At 41.6% G+C, this 15,589-nt stretch overlaps 1 protein-coding gene across 2 annotated transcripts in view; it reads right to left on the bottom strand.

The window, feature by feature from the left end:
- The window catches only part of TIAM2 (TIAM Rac1 associated GEF 2), a 268,214-nt gene that overhangs the window by 195,622 nt on the left and 57,003 nt on the right, over positions 1 to 15,589 (bottom strand). The gene's annotated exons all lie outside the window — the stretch shown is intronic.

The following is a 15,589-nucleotide window of genomic DNA, read 5'->3' as shown; positions in this document are numbered from 1 at the left end:
AAGGCCAAATTCCAGCTCAAACTATATTCACAATTCACAATTAAGGCATAGGCAAGCTGGATACATAAACCCAGATACACCAGCGTTTTGATTTTTTAGCCACATTTATGAGATTGTGTGCTTTTCTTTGAGTGATGTCATTTTTCATGTTCTAGAGCTGCAAAAGCTAGGCTCCAAGTTTCATGTTTAGTTCTTAAATATAAGATACTGTATTATTTTATTCTAATGCTCACCAACAACATCCAAATTCCTACACTGGCATAGGAAATCTGGTAGGTAATCAACAAATCAGCAAAGGGTAAAAAGAAGCCAAGTAGGAATTTACAGGTAAATGTGTAGATTGTCAATAAAACTCTATATCAACTTAATCATTCAAAATTATCAAGAGAAAACTATCAGTTTTCAAAGCTGTAAGACATCTAGCCTTTACATGTGATGCATATGCTGGTCAATCCTCTGTCCTAAGCTTCCCCATGGTCTTCCATGGGATAGTCATACGGGACTCCATATAAATATTTGGCTACATTTATCCATCCTTTCATGCTACATAATTTCTGCTTTCTTCTATTTTTTTAATCCAAGGCTATTATTGAGCTTCACTATCTTACATCCACATGCACATTATTTTTTAATTCAGTTATAATATACATGGGATAAAGTGCACAAGTCTTAACAGTTCCGTAACATTTTTTTTTTTTTTTTTGAGACAGAGTCTCACTCTGTTGCCCAGACTGGAGTACAGTGACACAATCTTGGCTCACTTAAACCTCCACCTCCTGGGTTCAAGAGATTCTCCTGCCTCAGCCTCCCAAATTGCTGGGACAGCAGGCGTGTACCACCATGCCCAGCTAATTTTTGTATTTTTAGTAGAGACGGGGTTTCACCATGTTGGCCAGGATGGTCTTGATCTCTTGACCTTGTGATCCGCCCACCTCGGCCTTCTAAAGTGCTGGGATTACAGACATGAGCCACCATGCCCGGCCTACTTTTTAGAAATGTGTATATACTCATGTAACTATCACCCAGATAAAGCTATACTGCAGGAAATATACACACATAATTGTACGTGTTCATATTTACATGGACACACATACCCACACACGCACAACATGTACTCTCCATCCCTGGGATTGCATTAAAGCTGTGGTGTACACACAGGGAAGAGGTCTACCGCAATATGATCAACTGCTAAAACACTGCTTTTTAGTTGATTGTGGAAAAAAATAAAGTATTTAAAGTATCATTTAAACTTTGTTGCAGAGATCTTGTTACTGCATTTCTAAGTCTTGAATCACTACCCTGTTTGTGAAATCATGTCGCCTTGCCACTAAATCTGAACCAGTTATTTTCTTAAAAAAAAAAAAAGAGCAAGTCACATACTAGGAGAAAATATCTGCAAATCGCATATCCAATAAAGAACTTATTCCCAAAACATATGTAAAGAATAGCTGTTAAACCTCAACAATAAGAAAACCAACAACCCAGTTTTTTAATTGGCAAAAGATCTGAACAGACACTTCATCAGAGAAGACATACTGTTGGCAAATAAGCACATGAAAAGGTGCTCAACGTCATTAGTCATTAAGGAAATGCAAATTAAAACCACAAGGAGAGGCCAGGCACGGTGGCTCACGCCTGTAATCCCAGCGCTTTGGGAGGCCGAGCCAGATGGATCACATAAAGTCAGGAGTTCAAGACCAGCCTGACCAACATGGTGAAACCCCGTCTCAACTAAAAGCACAAAATTAGCTGGGCATGGTGGGCACCTGTAATCCCAACTACTTGGGAGGCTGAGGCAGGAGAATCGCATGAACTCAGGTGGAGGAGGCTGCAGTGTGCCGAGATCACGCCATTGCACTCTAGCCTAGGCAACAAGAGCAAGACTCCGTCTCAAAAAAAAAAAAAGAAAAAGAAAAGAAAAAAGAGAAACCACTAGGAGATATTACTATACACTTACTAGAATGATAAAACAAAAATAATAAAATAAAATAAACCAGTAACTCCAAAAGCTGGTGAGGATATGGAGCAACAGATGGGAATACAAAATAATACAGTCACTTTGGAAAACAGTTTAGCAGTGTCTTATAAAGTTAAAACATACTCCTACCATACAACCTAACAATTCTACTCCTAGGTATTTACCCAAGTGAATTAAAAACAGATTATACTTGTGCAAAAACCTGCACACAATTGTTTAGAGCAGCTTTATTCATAGTTGCCAAAAATTGGAAGCAACCAAAATGATATTCAGCAATCAAATGGTTAACAAAGAGTGACTGCATACATACAATGGAATACTATTCAGCAATGAAAAAGAGCAATCTACTGGTTCACCCAGTAACCCAGATAAATCTTCAATCCCTTTTCCTAAGTGGGAGGCAGTGCGCGGGGGCGGTAGGGGGGCGGGTGCAGGGGCGGTGGTGGGGGTAAGCCAGACCAGAAAAAGGCTACATACTTTATAACTCCATTTAAGAGACATTCCAGAAAAGACACAATTCTAGGGACAAAAATCAGTGACGGAACTACACAAAGGAATTTTTTGAAGGACAGAACTGTTCAGTACAGCACTGTGGTGGTGGCTATACGACTCCATGCATTTGTGAAAAACCCATAAAACTGTACACCACAAAAAGTGAATTAAACTGTCATACGAATTTTTTTAAAAAATCAATCATAGACTCTCTGGGATGTCAGGGACCCTCAGGATAGAATGCAAACTGTCAGCATGGCAAGTAACTTCACTGGAAATATATGACACAACTTCACTACAGTAGGTAGGGAAAAGGAGCTGATCTAAATAACTCTGGAACCCACTATTCAGACTGGACACTGTAAGCTAAAAATGAAAAAACACAAACTACACAAACACTGCCCTGTAGATGGTAAATTTATTGCATCAGAGGTACAAGCTGGAAACTCCAAAGCTGCTTTACATGTATAGTAGGGATGAACACATTTATAATAAATCGTAAACAACGCAACTCAAGATTTTCACTGTCAGAAAAAGAAGTTATAAATACGAAAAGTGGGAAGGCTAAACTAACTCTGGTACTAGATTCAAGTTGCAGATGTAAGTAGAAGCTCATATTGGTTTTAATATATATATAGGTAAATGGATACAAAAAATACAGATACATGTGTGGATTTAGAGATAGCAGTATGAACTCATGTTTAATATATATATATATGTGTACAGATAGATACAGAAATATAAAGTCTAGTCAGTGATATCATTATGAACATGTTTATTTTGATTGAGAGATAGACACACAGATATAAATGTGTGTACACATGGATTAGTATGCATACAAAAACTTCCTAGCTCTATTCATTGAGAGGGCCTAGAAGAAGTAGTAACACTCCAATAGCAACGGGCACACCTGGCACCCAGTACTTGGTTTCTAAATACCACTCTCCAGTGAAAGGAACCAGGGCTCCTTGGAGAAATGGCTGATTCTGGAACTGGAATCGAGAAAACTGAAGATGAACCAGGTACCTGTAGTACCAGGACACTAAAAGAACACAAGAGCTAGCCCAGAAGGGCTTTTGTGGGATTTTGTTTTGGTTTGGTTTGGTTTTTGAGACAGTTTTGCTCTTGTCGCCCATGCTGGAGCGCGATGGCACGATCTCGGCTCACTGCAACCTCCTCCTCCTGGGATCAAGTGATTCTCCTGCCTCAGCCTCCCAAGTAGCTGGGGTAACAGGCACACGCCACCACACCCAGCTAATTTTGTATTTTTAGTAGAGACAGGGTTTCACCATGTTGGTCAGGCTGGTCTCGAACTCCTGACCTCATGTGATCCACCCACCTCAGCCTCCCAAAGTACGGGGATTACAGGCATGAGCCACTGCACCTAGCTCCCCAAAAGGGCTTTCAATCACCAAAGCTGGAGTAACTGGAGCAACATAATAATGATAGTATTGAGTTCTAACTCAAAGAATAAAATAATGGCTATGACTCCATACTTATATAAGTAAATAGCTGAATAAAAAAGTAATTGAGGGAGAAGAAACAATCTTTATGGCAAAAGAATTCCAATTATTAAATGGTTTTTTATTTGTTTGTTTTTTGAGACGGAGTTTCGCTCTTGTTGCCTAGACTGGAGTGCAATGGCGTGATCTCGGCTCACCGCAAACTCTGCCTCCCAGATTCAGGCAATTCTCCTGCCTCAGCCTCCTGAGTAGCTGGAATTACAGGCACGTGCCACCACGCCTGCTAATTTTGTATTTTTAGTAGAGACGGGGTTTCTCCATGTTGGTCAGGCTGGTCTCGAACTCCCAACCTCAGGTGATTTGCCCGCCTCAGCCTCCCAAAGTGCTGGGATTACAGGCGTAAGCACCGCACCCAGCCTATTAAATGTATTAATAGAAGGAATGGAGGAAAGAGAAAGTCATCATTAAAACAGCACAGCCATAATTGCCGCAGTCTAATGAATAATAAAGGTAGTAGGCAGCGGGTGAAACTTAAAGGAGAAACAAGATATTTACAGTGCAGTATATCTGTATGTCTCCCAAAATCTGCTGGACACTATGTTAGTTTTCAGATATGACCACAAATTATTTCACACTGCTCCCTCCAGAATTTGGAGCTAAATACTCTCCACTTGAGTGTGAGCTGGACTTGGTAACTTGCTTCTAATGAATAGAGAAAACAAAAAATAGTGACTTGACTATGGCTGACACCAAGCAGGCTGACACCACACTAACCAAGTGATCAAGGTTAATGTCACCAGTAGTAAGTCGTGTTAATATCATGTGCCCCTACCATGTGCAAGGAGAGGGGCTTATCACCTTTATGATATTCTGTCCAAAATCCATAACCTTAATTTAATCTGATAAAACATCAAACACAAATAGAGGCTGGGTGTGGTGGCTCTCATCTGTAATCCCAACACTTTGGGAGGCCGGGCTGGGTGGATCACCTGAGGTCAGGAGTTCAAGATTACCCTGGCCAACATGGCGAAACCCGATCTCGGCTAAAAAAAAATTTGCTGGCTGTGGTGGCACCTGTAATCCCAGCAACTTGGGAGGCTGAGGCAGGAGAATCGCTTGAACCTGGGAGGCGGAGGTCCCAGTGAGATGAGATCGTGCCACTGCACTCCAGCCTGGGCGACAGAGTGAGACTCTGTCTCAAAAACATACACACGCATACACACACACACACACACACACACACACACACACAGACACACACACAGAAAGGGACATTCCACTAAATTCCCGATCATTACTCATCAAAAGTGTCAAGGTCATGAAAGACAAAGAAGAAACAAGAAATGGTCACAGCAGGATACTAAGGAAATACAACTAACTGCAATGTAGAATCACAGACTGAAACTTAGAACAGAAAACCTACATTAGTGGAAAACCTGGGGAAAGTCCAAATAGTATGGGGCTTAGTTAATATTATTGTATCAACGTTAATTTCCTAGTGTTGATGCCTGAAACATCTTCTCCCTTTCCATGTTGCATAGTTAATTCCCAATAATCTTTCAAATTACAGGGCAGATGCCTTCTCCTCTGGGAAGCCGTCCGTGATCACCCTCTCCTCTCCAGTTTACGTTAGATACCATCCCTCTGTGCTTCTATCATAGCATTTATCACTTCGTATCATATTGTATATTCCTAACTATCAGCCTACAGGGGCTTCTAGAATGAAATGTATCTCATCTTAACATAATTATCTATTGAGACCGCTGAGAAACACAGTATAGTGGGTAATGATCATCATCATCATGAGCTTTGGAGACTCACAGATGTGAGTTCAAATCCCAGCTCCAAGACTTAGTGATCACAGGTAAGTTACTTAAATCATTCAGAGCCTCAGTTTTGCTCACTGGTGAAAGAGACTTAAGGTAAAGAGTTGTTTGAGGATTTAATGGAATACTGTTACATAAAGTAATTAGCTCAGTGCTTACATATAGTATGTTGTCAAAAACGATAATGACTGTTACTCTTCATTTTTATTAACGTCAAGGGCTCTTTTATTTCAGTGCTTTGTTTAGCACCTGGCAAGTGACGGGGACTCAAAAAGTGTTTGCCAAATTAATTAATTATTAAGATGAACACTGACAAACATTTATCCAATATTTACTTCCCTTTACCCTCAAGAGTTTTACAGGCTGGAATTGCTTCTCTGGATGCATGTTAAAATCATCTGGGGAACTAACCATATACTAATGCCCAACCCCATTCTCTGAAATTCTGATTTAATTGGCCTGAGATGGAGCCACTTGACACTCACACATGTAATTAGAAGAACAGGAAATACACATTAAAATACATGTAGACAGAAATACCAACATCCCATTAGCAATGATTACACCTTACACCCAGATCTTGGTTTCTAATAGCATTCTAACACCAAGGAACCAGGGCTCCTTGGAGAAATGGCTTATTTTGGCACTGGGGCAGGAAAAACCACAATGATAGGGGTATGTCAGAGATTCAAGAGCCACCTGAAAGAACTCCAATGGTCAAAACAGGAACAACTGGAGCAAAAGTAGTATTAGATTATAACCTAAAGTATAACATAAATAGCCATGAATCCATCTTGATATTAAGGATTGAACAGATAAGTAAATGGAGAACAGACACTCTCCATGTAGAATTATAGATAACTTACGTGTGGACTGTGCGGAGTGACTTTCTTCCAAAGAGTACATTATGGGGCCAGGCGCGGTGGCTCATGCCTGTAATCCCAGCATTTTGGGAGTCCAAGGCAGGTGGATCACCTGAGGCCAGGGGTTCCAGACCAGCCTGGTGAACATAGCGGAACCCCATCTCTACTAAAAATACAAAAGTTAGCCGGGCATGGCGGCATGCATCTGCAATCCCAGCTACTCAGGAGGCTGGGGCAGAAGAATCACTTGAACCTGGGAAGCAGAGGTTGCAGTGAGCAAGATCACGTCACTGCACTCCAGCCTGGGCAACAGCGCGAGCCTCTGTCTCAAAAAAAAAAAAAAAAAAAAAAAAAAAGTACATTATGGAAAGAAAAAGAGTAACTTTACAGTAGAAAAAGGGTGACAAATACTACCTTAAGTCAAATGATCAAGATTCACATCAACAGTGACAAATCATGTTAATAGTATGCACCTGTGATATCACGTGATAACAATGGCACTTTGCCACTGTGGTCTTCTCAAAAACATATTAGCCCAGTTCAATCAGAAAATTGAGGCGGCCAGCTGCAGTGGCTCACGCCTGTAATCCCAAAACTTTGGGAGGCTGAGGCGGGCAAATCGCTTAAGTTAGGGAGTTCAAAACCAGCCTGCGCAACATGGTGAAAACCGGTTCTAATTTAAAAAATAATAATAAAAAACATTAGCTGGGTGTGGTGGCATGCACCTATAGTCCCAGCTACTCGGGAGGCTTAGTTAAGAGGGTTGCTTGAACCTGGGGGGCAGAGGATGCAGTGAACCGAGATTGCACCATTGCACTGCAATCTGGATGACAAAGCAAGACCCTATCTCAAAAAAAAAAAAAAAAAAGGAAACTGAGGAACATTCTACTAGCAAACTAATACTCCTCAAAACTGTCACAGTCATCAAAACAAGGAAAAGTCTCAGAAACTGTCACAGCTAAGAGGAGGCAAAGGAGATATGATGACTACATGTAATATGATATGCTGGATGCGCTCCTGGAACAGAAAAAGGACATTAGGGACAAAGAGAGAAATGAGAATCGAATATGGCTTTAGTTAACAATGAGGTATCAATATGGTTCATTTATTGTAATGAATATACTATAATAATATGTTAATAATAGGGGAAGCTGGATATGGATCATACAGAAACTCTTTATACTATTTTTTGCAAGAATTCTGCAAATCTAAAATTGTTCTACAATAAAAAGTTTATTAAAAGAATAAGTTGGTCAAGAGATAAATGAATGGTATCATTATACTATCATTGGTCAGAGTGCAAAAAAACTGCAAAAGAGCAAGACTCGGATACAGAAAACAAGCAGGTGTGAGCAAAAGAATTTCTGAATTCCCGGGACTCAAAAGAAGAACCATAAGGGCCAGGCGCGGTGGCTCACGCCTGTAATCCCAGCACTTTGTAAGGCCAAGGCAGGCGGATCACTTGAGACCAGGAGTTCATCACCAGCCTGGCCAACATGGTGAAACCGCATCTCTATGAAAAATACAAAAATTAGCCAGGCATGGTGGTAGGCGCCGATAGTCCCAGCTACTTGGGAGGCTGAGCCAGGAGAATCGCTTGAACCCAGCAAGCGGAGGTTGCAGTGAGCCGAGATCGCGCCACTGCACTCCAGCCTGGATGACAGAGTGAGACTCTGTCTCAAAAAAAAAAAAAAGAAGAACAATAAGGAGATCCATTAGAACCAATTAGACAGCATCATAGAGCATACAGAAAAAAATTTAAAAATTAAAAAAATTAAAATGTAGCCTTAATAAACTATTTGTAAAGTAGAAACACTCTGGAAGAACATGGTTAATTCTGAATAGATTTTTCTGGCCATAGAGGCTCAATTCTTTTGTTGTTTTTGTTTTGTTTTTTGAGTCAGGGTTTCTCTTTCTGTCACCCAGGCTGGGGTGCAGTGGCGTGATCACATCTCAATATAGCCTCAAACTCCTGGGCTTAAGGGATCCTCCCACTTCAGACTCCCAAGTAGCTAGGATACAGGCATGCACCACTATGCCTGAAAATGTGTTTTATTTTTAGGAGAGACCAAGCTCTTGCTACGTTGCCCAGGCTGGTCTTAAACTCCTGACCTCAAGCAATCCTCCCACCTTGGCCTCACAAAGCACTGGGATTACAGACGTGACCCACCACACCTCGCCTGATGCTCAACTTGTTATCAAACACTTCTTTCTGTCTAATACCTTCATTCATTAACACTCACCAATTTTTGTCCCCTTATAGAAAAGATCTTTACAGTTTAAACATGTGCGTTAAGGGAGCACAGGCACAAAAATCTCACGTACGAAACCAAAAGCCATTTCCTATTTCCAAAGACAAACCCTCAAACTTATACCAAGAAGTCAATATTTTAATGATTTTGTTTTAGTGACTGAAGACATAACATGATAATATATTTATTCAATCTTCTATAATCTTGCTTTCTAAAATGGATTCTTCAGGAACTTCACAAGTAATTGGCATGTCCTTATTAGTTTTCTTTGGAGAACTTTTGTACAGCAACACGATAATATTTGTGAGACGTGAGAGGACGCTGGAATGTTTAAACTGCTGTTATAGTATGGTACTTTGATTTCAGCAAGTGCCACAAAAGGAGTAAAACAAAAGCTTAGAAAATATACGTGGCCCAGAAAGACACCCACGCTTGTTTTAATGAATTACGTTCTGCAATGGACAGTGATCCAGACAAATCTCTTATAACACAAAACACACCCAAACAGTGACTCCCCAAGTGAAGGAAATGGCTCCAGATTGCAGTTCCACAGCCAAAAATCACGTCCCAGGGCTTCCTGCAGCCACAGCATGTTCCCATCTATCACACACACAAACTAGGAAAAATAACATTCCAGATAATTTCCTCAATATGTATGTCGACCACAGAAAGTAACCCAGTGTCCATAATTCAGTCATAGACTTTAAGCTGTGCATCCCTGCCTTCTCTTTCACCAATGTCATAAAAACTCAAATATTCTGTCCTCTCCTGGAACATTCCAAAATGACACTTTACAACAAACCGACACAACCTTAAGTACTTTATTGACCAATATCACAGCAGATCCTTGAGGTCACGATTCTATTATTGTAGTTTTTAAAACTCTGTACTTCTAGGAGGCTGAGGCAGGAGAATCACTTGAACCCAGGGGGCGGAGGTTGCAGTGAGCCAAGATCGAGCCACTGCACTCCAGCCTGGCAACAGAGTGAGACTCCGTCTCAAAGAAAAACAAAAAACAAACAAACAAAAAAAAAACTCTGTACTTCTACAGAATAGAAATCCCTCTCATTGTAAATACTCATGGCATGCCTCTACCAAATAATTTCCCAATTCCCTTTCTTCTTTCTCACATACTAATTTCCTTCTTCCCCCTCACCTAACTTCTATATCTGAGATTGTCGCTGAGTATTACTTAGTGCCAAGAGACAGTAATTGCTTTAAAAAGCAGCTTTCATCAAAGAGGCTTCATTGGATGCCATCATCCTAGTGAATTCCCCACCAACCAGAGCATGGTTGTCACCTGTAAGGTGAGAAGGATTAGAGGACAAATGACATCAGTGCACAGAGTACGAGTGCCTCTCAGGGGGGATGCACATAACTAAGCTCACAGAGACCAACAGTGGTTTTTGTTTTGTTTGTGAGATGCAGTCTCGCTCTGTCACCCAAGGCTGCAGTGCAGTGGTGCCATCTCAGCTTACTGACACTTCCGCCTCCCAGGTTCAAACGAGTCTCCGGCCTCAGCCTCCCAAGCAGCTGGGACTACAGGTGCCTGCCACCATGCCTGGCTAGATTTTGTATTTTTAGTAGAGACACGGATTCACCACGTTGGTTGGTCTCAAACTCCTGATCTCAGGTGATCTGCCCGCCTCAGCCTCCCAAAGTGCTGGGATTACAGGCAAGAGTCACCACACCTGACCCTAACAGTGTTTTAATGCTGACTATAAAAAGTGTAACCCTCCAGCAGGCAAGGTTATTTGCACCAGTGTGAGTTGCACAGCAGATAAACATGGATTACAAATCATAATCAAAAGGGTGTTTGCTAGGCCGGGCGTAGTGGCTCATTCCTGTAATCCCAGTACTTTGGGAGGCTGAGGCAGGCGAATCACTTGAGGTCAGGAGTTCGAGACCAGCCTGGCCAACATGGCAAAACTCCGTCTCTACTAAAAATACAAAAATTAGCTGGGCATGGTGTCACATGCCTGCAATCCCAGCTACTCGGGAGGCTGAGGCAGGAGAATCTCTTGAACCTGGGAGAGGGAGGCTGAGTGAGCTGAGATTGTGCCACTGCACTCCAGCCTGGACGACAGGGCAAGACTCTGTCTAAATTTAAAAAAAAAAAAAAAAAAGCTGCAAGAATAGGCCAGGAGCGGTGGCTCACGCCTATAATTCCAAGTCTTTGGGAGGCCAAAGCAGGAGGATCGCATGAGATCAAGAGTTCAAGAGCAGCCTAGGCAACGTGATGAGACAAAAACAGAAAACAGGTGGCAAGAATAGTTTAAAGAGCTCCCACATACCCCGGTATCCAGAAATCCAATTCCTCCAAATGCCACCATCTTACCTATCTGTTGCCTTCCTCCTTTGCTCTTTCTGCAAATATATACTTTACTGTAATGTCTTGATAAATACTTGTATTCTTACTATCTAAACTTTCTAAATATTAATATTTCCTTAATGTTTCAGTACTTTGGATGCTCAAAGTCATACTGATCCATTTTTATCCTATTATATCATAAAAAGTACGAAATATTGGAATGAATCTGCAATACTAGGATATACCCTGCACGTTGCTTTAAGAAACAAATTTGATTTATTCATACACATTCATTCAACAGATACTCATTAATAACGCAATTCTCCTAGATTCTAAATTAATAGCAGTCAACAAAACAAACATGGTCCTAGCATTTATGGAACTTACGGAATATTTTCCTAAGATTTACTTCTACCATAAAACGTATGGCTAATCACATTGCAGAGAGGAGAGATTTTCCTATGTTGCATATCAGGCTATCAATTTCTTTCTTTCTTTTTTTTTTTGAGATGGAGTTTTGCTCTTGTCCCCCAGGCTAGAGTGCATTGGTGCTGGTGCAATCTTGGCTCACTGCAACCTCCACCTCCTGGGTTCAAGCGATTCTCCTGCCCTAGCCTCCCGAGTCGCTGGGATTACAGGCATGCACCACCACGCCCGACTAATTTTTGTAGTTTTAGTAGAGACAGAGTTTCACCATGTTGGCCAGGCTGGTCTTGAGCTCCTGACCGCAAATGATCAGCCTGCCTTGGCCTCCCAAAGTGCTGGGATTACAGGTGTGAGCCACCGTGACAGCCCAGGCTATCAATTTCTTAATCCTTTGGTTATTCAGAGTTTATTAAGCATAATCAGGAGATAATCAGGATATCAAAGAGTTCTGCCTATAACTAATATATCAAGTAACTTGTATATAATTTCAAATTGTATGTTAATATGAAATATTATTTTGCCACCTAAAATATAAATAAATCATTGATATTATGCTAATGGTACAAGTAAAAGTAAAATCACGATAGATAACTCCTTGGTGGTTTTATTAGATTCTGCATTTTTGTTTTGCATCTTCATGAAGTATGTATAGCAGCACTAAATAGTTAATACATTCTTCTCCCACTGCCCTTCTCTTCTCTTCCCACCTACCTCTTCTTCCTTCCCACAGAGACCACAGGTAACAAGTGCTAAAGGAGATCAACTTTCCATAGTGGTAACTGCTAGGTGAGTTTTGGAAGCTACCTCTAAATTGAACAGGCTTGGGGAAACTGCTACCTCATTTTAAACGTTTGCTAAGGTCTTTAAAAGAGGGGAGATTTCAGAAATCATTTGTTAGAAAAAAGCCACAGCCGGCCAGGCGCGGTGGCTCACGCCTGTAATCCCAGCACTTCGGGAGGCCTAGACGGGCAGATAGCCTGAAGTCACGAGTTCGAGACCATCCTGGCCAACATGGTGAAACCCCGTCTCTAATAAAAAAAATTAGCTGGGCGTGGTGGTGTGCGCCTGTAATCCCAGCTACTTAGGAGGGTGAGGCAGGAGAATTGCTTGAACCCGGGAGGCGGAAGTTGCAGTGAGCCAGGATTGTGCCATTGCACTCCAGCCTGGGCGACAAGAGCGAAACTCCATCTCAAAAAAAAACAATAACAGCCACAGCCAAACAAAAGAGCATTTTCGGCCTAAAATATCTTGCAAGTAGACTTACAGGAAACACAATGGCTTAGAAGAAAGAATGAAGGTTTTGGAACCAGGTGGATTTGGGTCTCCGTCCTGGCCTACTCATTATTAACAGTGCATTTTTACCCTTGGGCAAGTTACTAAGATTCTTTCCTTCTCTAAGGAAAATAAATGTGGAGAATAAAACCTACCTTGAAATGTTTAAAAGATTCAAAGTAACAAATGTATTGGGCCTGCTACTGCACCCAGCATGTGTGATGCGCTCAAATCACGGGCACCCACGGATGGGAGTAAGCGGGCTCTGCTCCCAGGGCACAAGCTCTGCACAAAGCTCTCCCTTTCCCTTACACGCTGTGCCTTCCGGACTTGGCCTCTGAGACCCACCATCTCCGTTCTTCTTATTCTCCACTGGAGACCAAGTGCTTCCGTTTCCATGTTTGCTTTCCACCTACTCTCTTAGACTTGCCATGTCAAACCTTCCCCTACTTCCCAGCTTGTTCTCAATCGGAACCAAAAAACCAGCTTTTCTTTGCTCCAGGCCCACTAGGTACAAGTCAGGGCCGCCTTCTTTCCAATCCCTTTGCTCTGTGTCAAACACTTTAATTATTTAACTCAGGATGCAGAAAAAGAAATGAAGAGAATGGAAGTTGATAAAATTCTGTTACATCTTGAGAACAACTATGGTGATTAGATAGGCCAATGAATAAAACAATGCCCAAGAGAGATGGGGGACTCTAAGGAATAGGTCCAGGCAGCAAGACTGACTAGAATGGGACATCTGGGTAAGGAATAAAATAGATGCCTACACTAATTCAAATAAGAACAAAGTTGTACATTTAGAAAAAGACACCACTGTAAAGGCAGAAAGGCTTACCCACAGACACTCACTCACTGAAGACCTAATCACAGACTGGGTGGAACAGTGTTTGAGGATCTCTGGCCAATGGGGCTGACCACGAAGCTTCTTAGGTCACTACAAGGAAATGAGAAGCTAGGAAAGCACGCAGCCTCTCAGCCTCTTGCTCGGCTGCAGGTGTGCCCCTTCCATTAAGCAGACAGGAGCTCAGGCTCCTGATGGCATGTTTACTTCTTTTCAAAAGGAGTATCTCAGTCTATATCCAGACCATGACTAATTTTTTGAGATGGTGACATGATCCATAAATGAAAGAAGTCAGCAGCAGGATGTGGTTTGACACCTACAGCTTAGAATACCGTTCTTCACAAGACCTTCCCTCAAAAAGTTAGGCCAGCACCAGCTCCAAAGTCATTGTTTTGATTTTAAATATACTGAGGCCAGGTGTGGTGGCTCACACCTGTAATCCCAGCACTTTGGGAGGCTCAGGTGGGTGGATCACTTGAGGTCACGAGACCAGCCTGGCCAACATGGTGAAACCCAGTCTCTATTAAAAATACAAAAATTAGTCAGGCATGGTGGCAAGCACCAGTAATCCCATGCCAATACTGTCTAAATTCTAATGTCAAAATCAATTATTGGAAAAACAAAAATAAATATTGTTGAGATAAATTATTACCAGGAGGATCCATTTTATGTGATGAGAAAAAAATGAAATCTCTTACCTTCTGAGAATTTTAGTTTCAGCCTCACTTACTCTGAACCTAAAGCAATAATATTTGTACTCTCTTAACTTTCAGAGAGAAGGTAAGCGGTGAGCTGCAAAAGTCCTACTGCCAAGACAAAGTCCTACTGCCAAGACTATCAATAACTACTCAGCTTTTATCCAACTCAAACTTTCATCATGGTGCTATTTCTCTTATCATGACATGTATTTCAGATACATTTTTGCCTATAACTACCACATTCTTTTTCTGGAAAAAAAAAAGATATTTTTGTAATTTAAAAGGAAAGTTTTAAATGAAAGTATCTTCCTTGCCCTGAAGTCAACTACCCTATTTTCCTTTCTAACTAACCATTTACACCAAGTTTTTCTTAATTAAGGACTGCTATTATTTCAAATTAGAACCATTTTAACAATTATGAAACATGGGGTTAGAACAGACTGGTAAAATGTACCCTCAGAATAAGGTTAGCCACTGTTAATGCAGCAGGCATGCCAAGACTTAGCTGCAAGTAAAGTCAGACAAACTTTCCAGAACCAGCCAAGTCACAGTTACTACAGCACTAATGACCTGTTGCTAATGAGCAAGCTTGGCAACTCAGTGGGCAAAAATTTGGAAAACAGAGACTAAACAGAGCCAATTTCCATTATCTAATTTTATTTTAAGTCTGCAATAAAGTCCAGGTATGAATGACCTGCAGAACCAGCCTTCTGTGAAAACACACTCCCTCCTGACCACCACGGAGGCCATTAACCGTCGAACCCTCTCACCCAGGAAGGTGACAAGCAGCAATGGCTCTCACTGTGCTCCACATCCATGGCAAGAGTTCCTGGAGGTCACATGATAAAAGGCCCCAGCCCACTTCCGCATGTGCATTTGGTAGCTAGGTTCAAATCAAAGCAGCCTCTGGTTTTGTGTTTAAACAGGGGCCGTGCTCCCTTTCAAAGAGTGGATTAAGGCTGGGCATGGTGGCTCACATCTGTAATCTCAGCACTTTGGGAGTCTGAGACGGGCGGATCACTTGAGGTCAGGAGTTCAAGACCAGCCTGACCAATATGGTGAAAACCTGTCTCTACTAAAAATACAAAAATTATAGGTGCATGGTGGCATGCACCTATAGTCCCAGCTACTCAGGAGGCTGAGGCAGGAGAATTGCTTGAACCC

Source organism: Gorilla gorilla, chromosome 5 (genome assembly GCF_029281585.2).
Source record: "Gorilla gorilla gorilla isolate KB3781 chromosome 5, NHGRI_mGorGor1-v2.1_pri, whole genome shotgun sequence".
Taxonomy (NCBI): domain Eukaryota; kingdom Metazoa; phylum Chordata; class Mammalia; order Primates; family Hominidae; genus Gorilla; species Gorilla gorilla.
Note: the sequence above shows the minus strand (reverse complement) of the source record. Positions and strands in the feature narration are given on the sequence as shown.